This window comes from Lissotriton vulgaris, chromosome 6, assembly GCF_964263255.1.
Source record: "Lissotriton vulgaris chromosome 6, aLisVul1.2, whole genome shotgun sequence".
Classification (NCBI taxonomy): Eukaryota; Metazoa; Chordata; class Amphibia; order Caudata; family Salamandridae; genus Lissotriton; species Lissotriton vulgaris.
The window spans coordinates 1,078,391,070-1,078,408,740 of NC_141694.1; positions in this window are offsets into that span (position 1 = coordinate 1,078,391,070).

A 17,671-nucleotide genomic window follows, 5' to 3' on the forward strand; every position below is an offset into this window, starting at 1 on the left:
TGGTGAACATTGGAAGTTCTGTGTTTAAAGAGGGTATGGCATATGTGGCATTATCACGAGTCAGAACTTTATCAGGATTGAACTTGATTGAGTGTGATGACACAAAGATTTGTGCAGATCTAGATTGTGTTAAAGAATACAATAGGTTAAGAAGAGAGTATGCTCCACATTTGCCTCAATATCCTCTGTTTGAAAAACGTGTGGTAGGCCGAAAAAGAAGAAATGAGAATAATTGCAGTGAGGTAGTAGCAAAAAGACAAAAAGTAGATGAAACTGTAATTGTAAGCAGAAAGAAAAGGATTCTGTTGAAGATGTTGTTGGATTTCAGTTTGAAAATAGTTCTGGTGTCAACTGCTATGCTAATGTAGTGGTTAATGTTGTTTTTTTCTTCAAACTTTACAAGAACAGATTGTTGAAAATCGGGATCAAAGATTCTGCTGTTTATTGAATTCTGTGTTTGAGAAATGTAGCAGTGATAGAGCAAAAATAGAAAGTGTTTCAGAAATTCGAAATCTTTTAGACATATGTTCTAGTAAAAAAAAAAATTCACAGGATATTCAGCAAGATTGTCAGGAATTTTTAATGTATATGTTTGGTGTATTGGAAGATGAAGGTGTAGATGTAGAAAATCTTTTTAGCCTTTCTTATCAATGGCAGCATGACTGCGACAACTGTAGTTTATCAAGTAATACTAGAATAGATACTGAAAGATTTATATATTTGACTTTACCAGACTGCAAATCAGTGTCTTTTAATAATCTAGTTAAAGCAGCTGATCATAATATGGTGTGTACCCAATGTAAGTGTGCAATGCTGTCCACATTTGTATACAAACTTATGGTCAGTATGTCATTTTAATGTTCCAACGATGTAGACCTGATGGAACTAAATTGACAACTTCTATTAAAAATGTCGTGGCTTCTCAGTTATCAATTTTAAGAAGAACCTTTTCAACTGTAGCTATTATTTATCATGATGGTCCTTCGACAACATCAGGGCATTATACAGCTTATTTAAAATGTCAAAAAGGCTGGACTTACTGTAATGATACTCATTTGACTTTCAAACAACGTTTGCCTTTTGACTTAAAAAATTCTTACCTAGTGTTTTTAGAACCGAAATTTAAGTAAAGGTAATTGGCCTATGAAGACGGGAGCAGTTACTAAAAGTTAGTCTGTTGTTTAAAATTATATTGTGAGTAAAAGTGATCAAGATAATATAAAAATTCTAGTTCTCATATAGGTACTGTAAGTGGATCTCATAGTAAGTGATATCAGTATTATAGGAAATGTTGAACATGAGTGAGCCAGAGATGGAAATATGAATATTTAAACATTGTGAAAATGTTGTATGAGCTTTTCTTTCAGAACGCCGGGAAAACGGTAATTTCAGAGTTTGTTTTGAGTAATTTGGAAACATACTGATACATCTGACAATATTTGGCCTTAAGGAAAGGTGAAGGAATAAGCAAAGAGTCATGGCTGAACACAAGGAGGAAATGAAAACATTGAAACATATTTCAGATGTTCTTGGAGCTTTTCTTATAGAAAGTCGATGAAATGGAAGTTTTAGAGAACAGCAGAGTATTTTCCAACGGAAAGGACCTTCATGATGTACTATTTGGCTTTAAAGAAAAGTAAGTGAATCAAAGATTAGTATACATATGTGATTTGTAAGTTTATATGGGTTTTTTAAAACACAATCTTTTAGATTGTGTTTTTTTTCCTGCTGTCATATGATGAATAGTTTGAACTCACTGTTTTTAGTGAAATTCAATATATTCTGAGAACAGCAAAAATAAACTATCTAACATGTTGTACAATTTATTCTATAGTTCACTCCTTTTCCCTCAATCCTTCTATATTATCCTCACTCCCTTCATCCCTTCACTCTGTGACTCCCCTTCACTCACTCTCAGTCATCTTCCATTCCTCATTCTTGTAAATGCATCCTCAATCAGACTCCTTTCTCTCTCACTCCTTCCCCTTTTATTTACTCCTCTTTCCTTATTTAGTTTTGCTAACTCACATTCCTTTAGTATCTTACTTACCTTCAGTTCATTTCTCTCTTCTTCTCTTCCTCTCTGTCACTGAATGTATCTGCCTTACTCTTAGTAATTTGCTTTCCTTCTATTTCTTTTTCCCTCTTTTTGTCCTTCTACATTACTTTATTTCCCTTTCTGTGTCCTTCCCTCTTACTTTATTTCTTAGTACACTTTTATGATGTTTAACCTCTTGACCTGTCTCTTCTATTTTTAAATATATATTTTACTAATTATAACTTATTTTTTTCTTCTCTCTTTCACAGATATAAAGTGTAGTAAAAACATGTAATTAAGTTTACATTAATTATATGGTAAGTGTGACTAAAAAAATGTAGTTTGTCATCACCCTTTGCTTTAACCTCACTACTATTCTCTCACCCTACCTCACCCCCGTTTCCTTACTCTGCTTCCCTAACTTATTCTTATCCTCCATGTTCACTCCTCTTTTCCTTACTTTCCTACCACATTCAACTTCTTTCAGTCTCCCTGCTTTACTTCCTTTACCCTCTGTTCCCTTCCTTTGCTCCCTCACTCATTCCCTTTCCCTTACTCACTTACTCCACTCCTCTCACTCCTCTCAGTCCCTCTGTCCTCACAGTTCCTCACTCCTGTTCCCTCACTCCGTCTCTCTTAACCTCACTGTCTCTGTCCCCTCACTCTGTCACTACTCTTTCGTCATGCTCACTCCCTATAACTCACCCACACTCCCTCACTTACCTTTCTTTGCTGCTTCACTCAGTCCCTTTCTGTCACTCCTTCCTTTACTCTCTCTGTCCTTTCTTTCTGTCACTCCCCATGTCTTACTCTTATTCACTTTTATCCACCCTCTTTCACCCCTCTTTACTTACACTCACTGCTCTTTTCTCACCCTCCCTCACCGCTGTTCCTTTACTCCGGTTCCGTCACTACCCATCATTCCCCATCCTTTACTCTCCTTACCCACTCACATTCTCCCAGTACCTCTGCTTTAGTCTTCTTCCTCTCTCTTCTCTTCTTTCGCTCCCTTATTCATTTTCCTTTTCTCAGTTACACCCTCTTACAGCTTTTCTCTGTCTTACTATCTATAACACAGTCCCTCTGTGTTCCTCCCTCTAGCTCTCTTTCTCTTAACATCACTCTCTCTGTCCCTTTCCCTCATGCTCACTCCTTCATTATTTTTTTTATTTTTTTTTGGGTGCGCTAACGGGACGCTCACCAGTACGCGCACCGGGGCGTGCCGCAATACTGTGCCTACCGGTGCGCTCACCAGTACGCGCACCGGGAGCGCTCCAGGGCAAAAAAAAAAAAACTATGAACAATATTATAAAAAACTATTATATTTCATAGCTATAGAAATTTGCTATTAAAAAACCTTTGAAATTCACTGAAAAAACATAGGTTTGAGGCCCTATATATAGTTAAGAATTAGCATTTAAAAAACTTATGAAATTCACTGAAAAAACCATAGGTTTCACACCAGTTATAGTTAGGAATTTGCATTTAAAAAACCTATTAAGTTCACTGAAAAAAACATAGGTTTGACACCAGTTATAGTTAGCTGGAAATTTTACTGACATAAAACCATTGAAATTCCCACGGTATAGTTAGTTGGACTCACTATAACTTGCGCGCCTGCAATGCAATGCTGATGACGTCACATATTACATGTATATATATATCAAAAAAGGTTGCCACTTGCTCGGAGACGCACAGCGCCGGTCCGTGAACAAAAGGCTCCTTCTTTGTTCTTTGTGTGCGTCTCTGAGCAAGTGGCACTGCGGTCGCCAGTAGGTATATATAGTTAGGATCTAGTTACCATAGGAAATTCCGAACATTCTATTGGGAATAACTTTGGCGCCGATTGAGGGATCTGCCTGTAATTTTCCTTAAATTTGCCTCGCTGCGCTCCGCTCCTTCCCTGAAAGTTTTGGGGGGATTTGTCAAGCGGGGGCCGAGAAAAAAGGGGGGTCCCAAAACGTGTTTTCCCATGTTCATTTCCATAGGGACATTCTGACAAGGCTACAGCTCGAACGGCTGAATGGAATTACACCAGATTTGGCAAAATGGTAGGGACTGGTATGCAGCAGTGCCTTTTGTATGTTTGGTGTAAATCCCTCCAGTAGTTTTTGAGAAAATTGAATGTGAAATTGAGTCCAATGCAATTTTCCATAGGACCTTTAGACACAGCTACAGCCTGAACAGCTGAATGGAATTACTGCAAACTTGGCGAAATGGTAGAGCCTGGTATGCAGAAGTGCCTTTTGTATATTTGGTGAAAATCCCTTCAGTAATTGTTGAGAAAATTGACTTTTTTCAAATAATATATCTATAGGCGGGACACGGTGCGCGCACAGGCTTGCACCGTCCTTGCACTGTCCTTGCACGTGCGCGGACCTTAGCGTGCACGCGCAGAATTCTGATTGGTTGTTGGACGTCTGTCAACATTCCAGTCAGTCAAAATGAGGAAGTGTTGTCCGCCATCTTGTTTTTGTGGCAGATGACAGTGGTTGTAAACAGAAGTGTAATAGTTGACAAGGAGGCAGGGTAGAGATTCCTGAGCCCCCTAGGTTTTGTCATGGAGTCTGTAAAGGACCCCGAAGGTCGAAAAAAATAAAAAAATAAAAAAATTTAAATTGCGTGGTCCGCGCACCGTGCGCGGACTTCGGGTCAAAAAGACAAGAAAGAAATACATTAAAATAACAAGTTTCAGTGTTTAGATGTTGGTTGAGTGCAACATTGAGTGATGACTCTTTCACCTTTGGGTTTAGGTAGGTGTTTTGTGGAGAGTTAGTATGGTAATTGGTAGAAAGCATTGGGGGTAGGTTGAAGATTATGTGAGTTTGAAAGTGTTGATAATTTGAACCAATTAAAATGTTACTTTGGTTTTGATTTTGTGTGTGATAAAATTTGATTGGCTGGGTATCTGAATATGTATGAGAAATGAGAGGGAAACACAGCCATTTTGAGATTTTAGTGTTTGAGGTATACTTCTGAGGTGTGAGATTGAGACAGAATTTACTGTTCAACAGTTTTCTAGAAGGTGAGTTATTAATTTGTAAGGAGAACTCTGTTGTTCACTTTAAGTTAATCGGAAAAATGTTTTCTGTTAGTTATTTAATGTTTTTCTGTTATACTTATGGATTGAGTAGGGCAACATCAGATGCAGTGCTTTATATTTCTAATTCTTGCTTGATACTATACACTGTCCAGGGAAACACAGCCATTTTGTGACTATAGTGTCTGAGGTAGTTTTGTGAGGAAATTTTGGTGTTCAATTTCTGGTGTGAGATTTACACAGTAGTGACTCTTCTAATAGAATGTAATAGTTTTTCTCTGCCCTATCTCACTCTTCCCCTGCACCATCTCACTGTCTTTCTCTTTCTTTTAATAGTACACTAACATCAATAATGGCTGAAAATGAAGAGTCATTTGACATCGTTATAGAATCTTTTGTGACCGTTATTGAGGATGTTCCTGAAGGAGAGCTTTATGATAGAGGAGATGGCTTGGACGATTTCTATGATGAATCCTTGGATTCAGATTTAATGGAAGCTTTGGAGTTCATTGAGTTTGAGGATTCTTTTTGGGAGATTTTTAATATTGACATTGCTGATGATGCAATCTTAGACGATCATTTACATTTCGAAAATTTCCAACAATAAATTTAAATTTAGTAAATAAATATTGTATGAGAATTTATACTTTTCAAAATGTAATTTATGAGGTGGTAGCAAACTGATAATTGTTGGTGTTACATAGTAATTTTACTCATAAATATTTCCCTTCTCCCCCAAAATTTTCTTAAATGTGTATTTGACATCTCTTTTTCATGTCCTGCGTCCTTTCTCTCACTGTCTGTCTCTGATGCACAAGATTGCAACACAAGTAAGTTTAAAGAACAGCAAGTGTGTCTCACCAGAGCAGCAATTCATGCAGAAAGTGCTGTTTCTCTTTCTTTTAAGAGTACACTAACATAAAATGATGAATGAAAATGAGGAGCCTACCAACATCTTTGAAATAACAGCAATGTTTATTGAGGCAACTTATTCTGTGGTGTATATTGATCCTATAGATGAAACAAATCATAAAGAACATGTAGGAGATACCATGGCAGATTTTTTTGAGGAAACACTAGATATGGAATTATCGAATTAGAGGAATGTGTAGACATTGTTGAGTTTGACGAATCATTTTCAAACACTTTGACGGATGAAATTCCTGATGAAATGCTGCAAGTTCTTTTAGATTTTGAAAATTCTGATAAATAAATTTTAATTTAGTAAAGAAAAATAGTTTTGAAAATTATACTTATTTAAATGTAATTTATGAGGTAGTAGCAAAGTGATACAATTTTGTGTTCTTCATGTCCTGCATCCTTTCTCTCACTGACTGTCTCTGATGAACTAGTTTACAACATAAGTAAGTATATAGAACAGCAAGTGTGTTTCACCAGAGTAGGAACTCATGACCCCCTACGCAAATTCTGACCACACATTGAGAAAGGAAGGAATCATGTGAACAAATCTGTTTCTGCTTTCCTGAAAGACTACCGTATGGATTCAATATACCACAAAACCTTGCATTACAACCTACAAGGTATCTACAGAGGAGACGATGTCCATTTCCATTTAGTTTTATTTTTTTTTAAAAAAATTCCAATAGGTCCGCGCACCCTATCGCCGCCATTTTGTGGTTTCAGAAGAGAGTGAAAAAAATAACCTAAAAATGTGGGAAGGGGGTAGGGTAGAGTGTCCCTGACCCCTTAGGCCTTCTCAGGGGGTCCTTCAAGGACTCCTAAGGTTAAAAATAATGTTTATTTAAAAAAAAACAGAAAACACGATAGGGGAGTGCTCGGTGAGTGCTCGGTGCGCGGACCTCGGTAAAAATTAATAAAAAAATAAAGCTAAAAATCATATTTGAGTGTTTACATGTTAGTTGGCTCTAAAAAGAGCTGTTGTGTTCATTGTGTTTTTTTTTTATACCTACAAGTAAGTACGACTGCAGAGTCTGATGTTACAGAGAAACACTCTGTTCCCTTCATCAGTGAAATGTACACCATCTGTCCTATAGATACCTTGCATGTTGTAACGCAAGTTGTTGTAGTATATACAACCCATTCCATAGTCTCTCATGTATGCAGAAACAGATTTATTTACATGTTTCCTTGCTTTCTCAATCTGCGGACAAAATTGATTGGACCAATTCCATTTTTGGCTTTGGCATATATTGGAATAGACAAAGGCAGTTTGAGGAAAAAGTGACATCAATTGTCCAAAGATGTCCTTCAATAGCATTTCCAGACCAACCCCAGTCAAAGTGCATAAGTCGTTTCCACCACAGTGCACAATTATGAGGTCAGGGTGTGGGAGATGCATGAAGGATTTCACCAATGGTATCAATTGGTGACACCTCAATCCTCTCTGGCCAATCCATAAAATATCCACATTTGGTAAATCAAGGTTTAAAATTCCTCTGTTTGTTGCATACCTTTTAGACCAGAATACAAAGCTGTGTCCTACAAACCATACTGAAAGCATGTTCAAGGCAGATCTGGTTGTACTCAGATGAGGGCTGTAAATGAAATGGCAGTTGGAAAGCTTGCAGTTTAGAAACAAAAGAGGACATTCACTGCACTTGAAGCTTAAGAAATTATTGGTGCTTTCTGAAAATGCAAAAGAGCATATTAGGGTGCATAGTTTTGTTTTTTAAAAGAAGCAATTCTAATGGTTCAGAAAAGGTCATTGAAAGGAACATTGCACATGATTAGCTGTTATATTGAAAGCTTTAACAACCTTGCTGGATTCATTTGCAATATAGTATGATGAACTTTTAAACTCTTTTCTTCCTTAGGTGGGAGTTACCATGGTAACAGGTTGAATGAGCAGTAGGGGGATGGGTGAATATTATGTGAGTTTGAAAGTGTGGAAATGTAGAACCAATTGAAATGTTAGTTTAGTTTTGAAATAGTGTGGGAAGACATTTAATTGGTTATAAGCAGAAATAAGTCAGAAGAATGAGTGGGAAACTGTGCCATTTCTGTTTCCAGTGTCTGAGCTGCAGTTGATGGATTCTGCTTAAGAAAATCTGGTGTGTGTTTCACACTGTTCTACATTTTCAAAAGTGATTTTAAAGGTGAGTAATGGTTCTTTTAATATAGAGAGAGTGCTGTTTGCAGTATTGGGAAGCATACCAAGCATATTGGGCTTCATCGCTGTTGTATTTTGAAAATGAGTCAGGTTTCTCAATTTATGTCATTAGTAAAATCCTTTACGCATCTCTTACAGCATTTCATATTCTTGTCTGTGTGCCAATTTTATTACTCTGCATGCATTTTCTGCTTGCACCCATGTCAAACATTGTGCAAGGGGCTTGTAAATATGCCTCTCTTTTTTGTATATTGTATCTCAATGTATGCCATTAGTAAAATCCTTTACGCATCTCTCACAGCATTTCATATTCTTGTCTGTGTGGCAATTTTATTACTCTGCATGCATTTCCTGCTTGCACCCATGTCAAACATTGCGCACGGGACTTGTAAATATGCCTCTCTTTTTTGTATATTCTATCTCAATTTATGCCATTAGTAAAATCTTTTACGCATCTCTCACAGCATTTCATATTTTTGTCTGTGTGGCAATTGTATTACTCTGCATGCATTTTCTGCTTGCACCCATGTCAAACATTGCGCAAGGGGCTTGTAAATATGCCTCTCTTTTTTCTATATTCTATCTCAATTTATGCCATTAGTAAAATCCTTTACGCATCTCTCACAGCATTTCATATTCTTGTCTGTGTGGCAATTTTATTACTCTGCATGCATTTTCTGCTTGCACCCATGTCAAACATTGCGCAAGGGGTTTGCAAATATGCCTCTCTTTTTTGTATATTCTATCTCAATTTATGCCATTAGTAAAATCCTTTACGCATTTCTCAAGGCATTTCATAGTCTTGTCTATGTGCCAATTTTATTACTCTGCATGCATTTTCTGCTTGCACCCATGTCAAACATTGCGCAAGGGGCTTGTAAATATGCCTCTCTTTTTTGTATATTCTATCTCAATTTATGCCATTAGTAAAATCCTTTACGCATCTCTCAAGGCATTTCATATTCTTGTCTGTGTGCCAATTTTATTACTCTGCATGCATTTTCTGCTTGCACCCATGTCAAACATTGTGCAAGGGGCTTGTAAATATGCCTCTCTTTTTTGTATATTGTATCTCAATTTATGCCATTAGTAAATCCTTTACGCATCTCTCACAGCATTTCATATTCTTGTCTGTGTGGCAATTTTATTACTCTGCATGCATTTTCTGCTTGTACCCATGTCAAACATTGCGCAAGGGGCTTGTAAATATGCCTCTCTTTTTTGTATATTCTATCTCAATTTATGCCATTAGTAAAATCCTTTACGCATTTCTCAAGGCATTTCATATTCTTGTCTGTGTGCCAATTTTATTACTCTGCATGCATTTTCTGCTTGCACCTATGTCAAACATTGCGCAAGGGGCTTGTAAATATGCCTCTCTTTTTTGTATATTCTATCTCAATTTATGCCATTAGTAAAATCCTTTACGCATCTCTCAAGGCATTTCATATTCTTGTCTTTGTGCCAATTTTATCACTCTGCATGCATTTACTGCTTGTACCCATGTTAAACATTGTGCAAGGGGCTTGTAAATATGCCCCTCTTTATCTTATATTCCAGCTCAATTGATGCCATTAGTGAAATCCTTTATGCATCTCCCACACCATTTCATATTGTTTTCTATCTGCTATTCCTATCCCTCTCCATATATTCTCTGCTTGCACCCATGTTAAAGGTTGCACAAGGCGCTTGTAAAAAAGGAGCATATTTACAAGCCAAGTTAAACTATTAGCACTATCTCTGTACCAGCATTGAATTGAAGCATGAGAAACACTTTAAAAAGAAGTCTACCCTGTAGGCTAAAAGATACAAACTTTGAGCACACACAGCTAACATTATGGAAAAAGAGGAAAATATAATGCCTTAATTCACATACACACTCAGTGTGTTCCTTGTCAAAAAACCTTAAGCCAGACCTTTCAACAAAAAACATTTAGTATGGTAAATCGTTTTAGACACAGAGAGTGAGATGAGGCACACACACAAACAGACAGATGGTGTAGGCAGAGATTGAGATGACACACACATACAAACAGAGAGATGGTTGAAGGAGAGAGTGAGATGAGGCATGCAAAGATGGAGATGGTGCAGGCAGAGAGTGATATGAGACACACAAAGAGAGATGTGAACTAGTGTTTATATTGTTTAGTTAATGTAATTGCTATGTGCTATGTTGGTAGTGGTCTATAATATGTCATATTTTTCTTTTCAACCGATTGTAAATATCTACAGAGTCATAATAGATTATGCCTACCAAGAACCGCAAACAAAGACTTTATAAGCAAGCTTTATTAATCAAGAGGACTCAATTAGAAGATTCATCTAGAAGACAATCTTCAGAGAAAAGAAAAAAATGCTCCTGGTAATGCATCGGTGCTTCCTGTTTTTTTGCAGGATAACTTGAATGGACTCTTGGGCAAAGGGTATTAGTTTCCGGCAACGAATGCATTGCATCATCAAATTCTTAAGTTCAGGTTGGATATTTGCAACCATTGATGCTTGCATTGGTGGTGCTGTTGCTTCAGAAGAAGTGCTGGGAGCAGAGCCCTGCTCCTCTGATGATCTTTTCATTACAGCTTTTCTCCATTTGTTTGGGTGTATATTCCGGACATGGCGTTCCGTGCTAAAAGTTCCAAAGCTGTACTTCTGTGGATCCCCTCTGGAAAGTACTGAGTCACAGATTTTGCATGTGACAAAAGGCGCATTTACCTTTTTCTGTCCTTCTGGGAATTACATTTTTTTCCAAACTATGGACTCTTTCGGTGATCTAGGGGTTTCAGGAACAAACTTTTCTGAAGATGAACTAGAAGAATCCTCAAGTTCCTGGTGTTCAGAATGCTCAGGTTCCTCATGTTCAGAATGCTCAGGTTCCTCATGTTCTGAATGCTCAGGATCCTCATGTTCTGAATGCTCAGGTTCCTGCTGTTCAGACATTTCAATAGATTTTTCAGGAGCAGTGCTGATGGAAAAAGGTGTTTCTTCCTCGAAAGTCAAAGAAGAATGGTGAAGATGGGAGGGGTCTTTCAAGAATTGGAGTAGGAAGTATTATAAACCAATAAAATCTTCTGTTATGAGGTCACATGGTTGGACGTAAGCTTACGGAGCGTTTACGGAGCATTTACGGAGCGCTTACGTAAGCTTATGGTGCGTTTACGTATTATTTACGGAGCGCTTACGTCATCTTACGATGCGCTTACGTAGTACGCACCCTCGCGAGATTTATAATTGCTTAAATAAAGTTATATATGGTCTTTAAAAGTTTAAATTAACATGTTCTTTATTATCCCAGATAATGTGTACCTTTACATTGTGCAATGAATACGTAGATATAACGATTTAAAGTTTATAAAACTTTCGAGGGTAAGAGCTCGAAGCTTTTACGGTGCGCGGACAGAGCTCTTACGTTGCGTGCACGTGCGACGTACCCTCGCGAGATTTGTTACTACTTCAAAAAGTAATATACTGTTGTTAAAAGTTTTAAAAAAACTTTTTCTACATTAAAGCAGATATTGTCTACCTTTAAAATCTACGTTAAAAACATAGATATTATGTTTTAGAAAGTTAAAAAATTTGTCGGGGTAAGAGCTCAGAGCGTTTACGGTGTGCTTACGGAGCGCTCACGGTGCGCAGACCCTGTAATCATATAAAAAAAAACTTGAAAATAAAAATGATATATATATTATATTAAATATATATATTCACTGAAAAACCATAGGTTTCAAGCCTTACATAGATAGGTATTAGCATTTAAAAAACCTTGGAAATTCACTGAAAAAACCATAGGTTTCAGGTCATATATAGTTAGGTATTAGCATTTAAAAAACCTTGCAAATTCACTGAAAAAACCATAGGTTTCAGGTCATATATAGTTAAGAATTAGCATTTAAAAAACCATTGAAATTGCTCCTATATAGTTAGTTGTACTAACTATATTTCACGCACCCGCAATCCACTGCTGATGATGTCACATATTACATCATTCATGACATGGTCAGTGACATCACTGATGACATCTCAAATGACATCACTGATGACATCTCAATTGACATCACTGATGATATCATTCATGTGATAATATGATGCACCTCTTCACACTCTAATATAACCTTTGATACACCCAGTGTTAAACACAGACTACCATTCTTGAAACCATTGACACACCAATACCAGTTACTACATATGCACACACTGATTGCTAGGTCTATACACACATCCAATCATTTACCCATAGAATCACTCTTACATACAGTCACTCATCAATACAACACTATCATCTGCACTCAAACACCTATACAGACACTCACACTCTGCCACTCATCCATGGAGTTACTCACACATCTAGTCAGTCATGCAAATAATCAATCACACTTTCATTTCCTCAACTATACAGTTATACACCCAACACCTTACTTATTCAAACATATACTAACACATACTTACTTTGTTATACAATTACTGATACAAGTACACAATGATCCATACAGCCACTCTCACAAACAGTGGCTCTTATGTATAGTCATTTATATATGCCAGCTACCCACACACACACTCAATCTCCCATACAAATACTCGGGCAACCAATCAATAACACATATAGCCACTCATATAGCTACTGATCAACACATGCAGTAGCTTACACAACAACAGACATACTGATGCACACATTCAGACAGTTTAGTCACTAGCCCATGCATTCAGTAAGACACACTTAATTAAGCATGAGCGAATTTTGCGAATCTGGAGTTCGCGAATTTTGCGAATTTGCGAATTTGCGAACTCGCAATCGCCAAAATCCGCGAATTCTCGCGAATTTGCGGATTTTTTTTTTTGGTGTTCGCAAGGATTTCTGCCAGTTCGCGAGGGTTTTGTACCAGTTCGCAATTGCGAACTTACATGTCGGTTCGCAACGGTCGCGATTATGTTGTTTCTACGTCTGGTTCATCATCACAGGTTCCCAGCACCCTCTGTTTCACCCCTGCCACCCTCTGTTTCACCCATGCCACCCTCTGGTACATCAATGCCACCCTCTGGTTCATCATCACTGTAGATTATGGGGGGAAAAAGCAAGCACACCAGCCCTGCTTCAACTGACATGAATTAATTTGGGGTTGATTTATTAATGTGTCACTGTTTTAAAATTCCAGTCTGGCACCTGCTTCCTTATCTGTAATTTGCTTTCTGTTGCAGTGCAATTTTTTTTCCAGGACCTTTTATGGCCTACTTGTAGCTATTCTATGAGCCTGCTGTGAGGGTCAGAGCAGGGTCATACAATTGTTGCAACTAGCAACTGAACTCTGGAGGGGCCCCAGTCAGGAAGCACGACTGGGAATGGTTACTAATGATGAGTTTGAACTTTTGAACCTGCTGAATGCTTTCACTTTTGCAAAACTCGTTTTTCTGCAGAACAGCATTACAGCAACTGTAATGCCCCAAACAAGCTTACTTGTGAAAGTTGATTTCTAATCCAAAAGTGATCCAAAGAAAGTCAAAAGGCCTCAAATCCAAAAAAGTGCAGGCAAATGTCAACCTGAGGAGTTATTCTGATAAAAATCATCATTTTCAGAAGGTCTATGCTGCTTGCTAGTGGATTTCTTGTGCAGAATTGTAATTTTTGTAATTTCGCGAGTGCGAGATTGTTGCTGCCTACATGTTCGCAATTGCGAACTTACACCGCACGCCGCAAAATTGTATCACCAAGAAAAAAAATATCCGCTGCGTGCGAATTTGCGGATTTTCGGTAAATTCGCGAGCGTTCGCGGATTGCGAATTTACCGAAAATCCGCAAAATTCACGAGCGGAACGGATTTTCCGCCCATGCTTACATTTAATCACTCACTCATACATTCAGTCCTGTACCTACTAAATCTTTCATCCAGACACCTATGCATCCACTCATTCTTCAATATGTAAAACATATTTAAACTTTACAGAAACACACAGTCACTGGATGATGTCATCAGTGATGTCATCAGTGATGTCATCAGTGATGTCATTTGAGATGTCATCAGTGATGTCATCAGTGATGTCACTGACCATGTCATGAATGATGTAATATGTGACATCATCAGCAGTGGATTGCGGGTGCGCGAAATATAGTTAGTACAACTAACTATATAGGAGCAATTTCAATGGTTTTTTAAATGCTAATTCCTAACTAAATATGACCTGCAACCTATGGTTTTTTCAGTGAATATATATATATATATATATATATATATATATATATATATATATATATATATATATATATATATATATATATATTCAATGAAAAAACCATTGGTTATAGAACATATATAGTTAGGAATTTGCATTTACAAAACCTTATTTTACTCGCATAAAACCATTGAAATTCCATATATAGTTAGATGCGCACCCGCAATCCACTGCTGATGATGTCACATATTACATCATTCATGACATGGTCAGTGACATCACTGATGACATCACTGATGACATCTCATTTGACATTACTGATCACATCACTGATGATATCATTCATGTGATAATACGATGAACCTCTTCAGACTCTAATATAACCTTAGATACAATCAGTGTAAACAGACACTCACAGACTGTCACTCATCCATGGAGTTACTCACACACCTAGTCAGTCATGCAAAGAATCAATCACACCTCCATTTCCTCAACTATACAGTTATGCAAACTTTACTTATTCAAACATATACTAACACATATTTACTCTCTTATACAATCCCTGATACAAGTTCACAATGATCCATACAGCCACTCACACATTCACTGGCTCTTATGCACAGTTATTTATATGTCAACTCTCACATGTACTGTGTTTTACATATGTACTTACTTTGACATGTAGCACTGAGATATCCATTCACTCACTAATACACTCATGCACACAGTCAACCGCCCATACAGCTGTTTCCACATGCACTTTTGAAACCATACATCTAGTGAATCAACTGCTCACACATCTATGCACAGAGTCATACACCTCCCAGCCACCCACACACACACTCAGTCTCCCATACAAATACTTGGGCAACCAATCAATAACCCATATAGTTACTCATATAGCTACTTATCAACACATGCAACAGTTTACAGAACAACAGACATAATGATGCACAAATTAAGACAGTTTAGTCACTAACCCATGCACTCAGTGAGACACATTTAATCACTCACTCATACAGTCAGTCATGCACCTACTAAATCCTTCATCCAGACACTTATACATCAACTCATTATTCAATATGTAAAACATATTTTAACTTTACAGAAACATACAGTCACTGGATGTTGTCATCAGTGATGTCATTTGAGATGTCATCAGTGATGTCATCAGTGATGTCACTGACCATGTCATGAATGATGTAATATGTGACATCATCAGCAGTGGATTGCGGGTGCGCGATATATAGTTAGCGCATCTAACTATATATGGAATTTCAATGGTTTTATGCGAGTAAAATAAGGTTTTGTAAATGCAAATTCCTAACTATATATGTTCTATAACCAATGGTTTTTTCATTGAATTTTCAAGGTTTTGTAAATGCAAATTCCTAACTATATATGGACTATAACCTATGGTTTTTTCATTGAATTTCAATGGTTTTTTGAAAGCTAATATCTGTAGCTGTAAAATCTATTCTTTTTTAAATCTTTAAATATATTTTACATGTTTTTAATACATGTTTTTAAAAAATATTTTTTTGTTCCGCTCCCAGTTCGCGAACCGGTCTGCTTTCCGTTAGCTCACTTTAAAGCCGCTCCTAGTCCGCGAACCGGTAAACGTTCTTTCAGCGTAACTGTTACGTTAGAATGACGTTTTGCGTTGTCGCGTAATACGTCATCGGACGCGCCAAGTTAGCGGACCCGGAAGCGGACTGAAAGCGGCGCAAAGCGCGAAACGTAAACACAGCAGGTCATGTGACTCGGTAATAACACTTTTCATTGGTTCATTTCACTTTTGGTTTCCTAATGATGTAATACTAGGTCATGTGATCTAAAATTAACACTTTTCATTGGTTTAGAACTTTGGCTTTTCCCAAATGATGAAAACCCCTCCTTCTTTCCTCACTCTGACTTTCATCTTGGTGAGAGAAAGACCTTTGTACAATCCAGAGAAATGGCTTCTGTTGTTGCTTCTGGTAGTGTTCCCCCACCACCACCTCCACCTCCTCATGGAAAGAAAGGACCACCAACTCAACCAATCTTTCAAGAAGAGGAAGAGCAGGAAGAGGAGGAAGAGCCTGAATATTTGCCTGAGGAGCCCAGGAGATACAACAGGAAGGAAAATTTCATTTGGCAATTTTTCAAATTTCCACAAGGGCAAAAGAAAGTGAACGCCAGGTATGTCTTTTGCCGAATCTGTGATGAACGTCTTTCTAGAGGCACGGACAAAAAATATAGTTATGGGAATTTCACTATGCACAGACACATGAGCAGGTGGCACCCAAATAACTATAGTGCAGCTCAGCTTCGAGACGAACAACAGAATTCACCAGCAATAGCCAGAAGATCGGTTGTGCCAGAAGTTACGGGACCTGAAGCAAGGGAGCTGATCCCAAATATACAAATGGACATGGGGGAAGTGAAACAAGTTTGTGTGAGGTGCAATCAAACATTATGCTACCGCGAAAGTAGCATAACTCTTATAATTAGAGCCATCAAAAATCATGTATGTCCAAAACGCCCCCAAAAATAAATTCTTCTTTTTTTTGTTGCTCCTGTTGAGCCCTCTTTGATGAATCATTTTTGTTTCCCCCCTCCCCCCAAAAAATAAAAAAAAATACAAAATGTTCAGAAAAAAACAAAAAAATATAAAAAATGTTCAGAAAACTAATAAAAAAAATATAAAACAACAAAAACAAAAAAAAAGTTCTTTTCAGAACTACCTCTCCATTATTAAAAAAAATTGGTAGAATTCTTTGAACTCTGCCAAGCTCTATTTCTATTAGTTCGCTCCCAGTTCGCACTCCGGTACGCGAACTTTGAGCGAACCCAAAAATTTTTTTTAAAAAAAGGAACAGTAAGTATAAGGAAAGGAAACAGACAGTTATGTTACAAAAAAGACAGCTATAGGGAGTAAAGAAAAGATACTGTTACCCGCAATTCACTTCTGATCATGTCATATATTACATAATTTTTGACATGGTCAGTGACATCATCAGCAGTGGATTGCGAGTAACAGTTTTTTTTGTTTACTTCCTATAGCTGTCTTTCTTGTAACATAAATGTCTTTTCCTATCCTTATACTTACTGTTCTTGTTTTAAAAATGTTTGGAGATCATTCAGAAACAGTAACATTAATAGAGACAGAATTAGTGAATAATAATGAAGAAGTATGAGAAGAGAGGGAGTGAGAAAAATACTGGAAGGAGTAGAAATATTAAGTAATAGAGAAAGGAATGAGAGAAGTAGCAAACACAGGAAAGTAAAGATTAAAGAAATGAAGCAGTAGAACTAATAGATGTTAAATGTGATAGATTAAATGATTGATTGAGGGTGACGATAA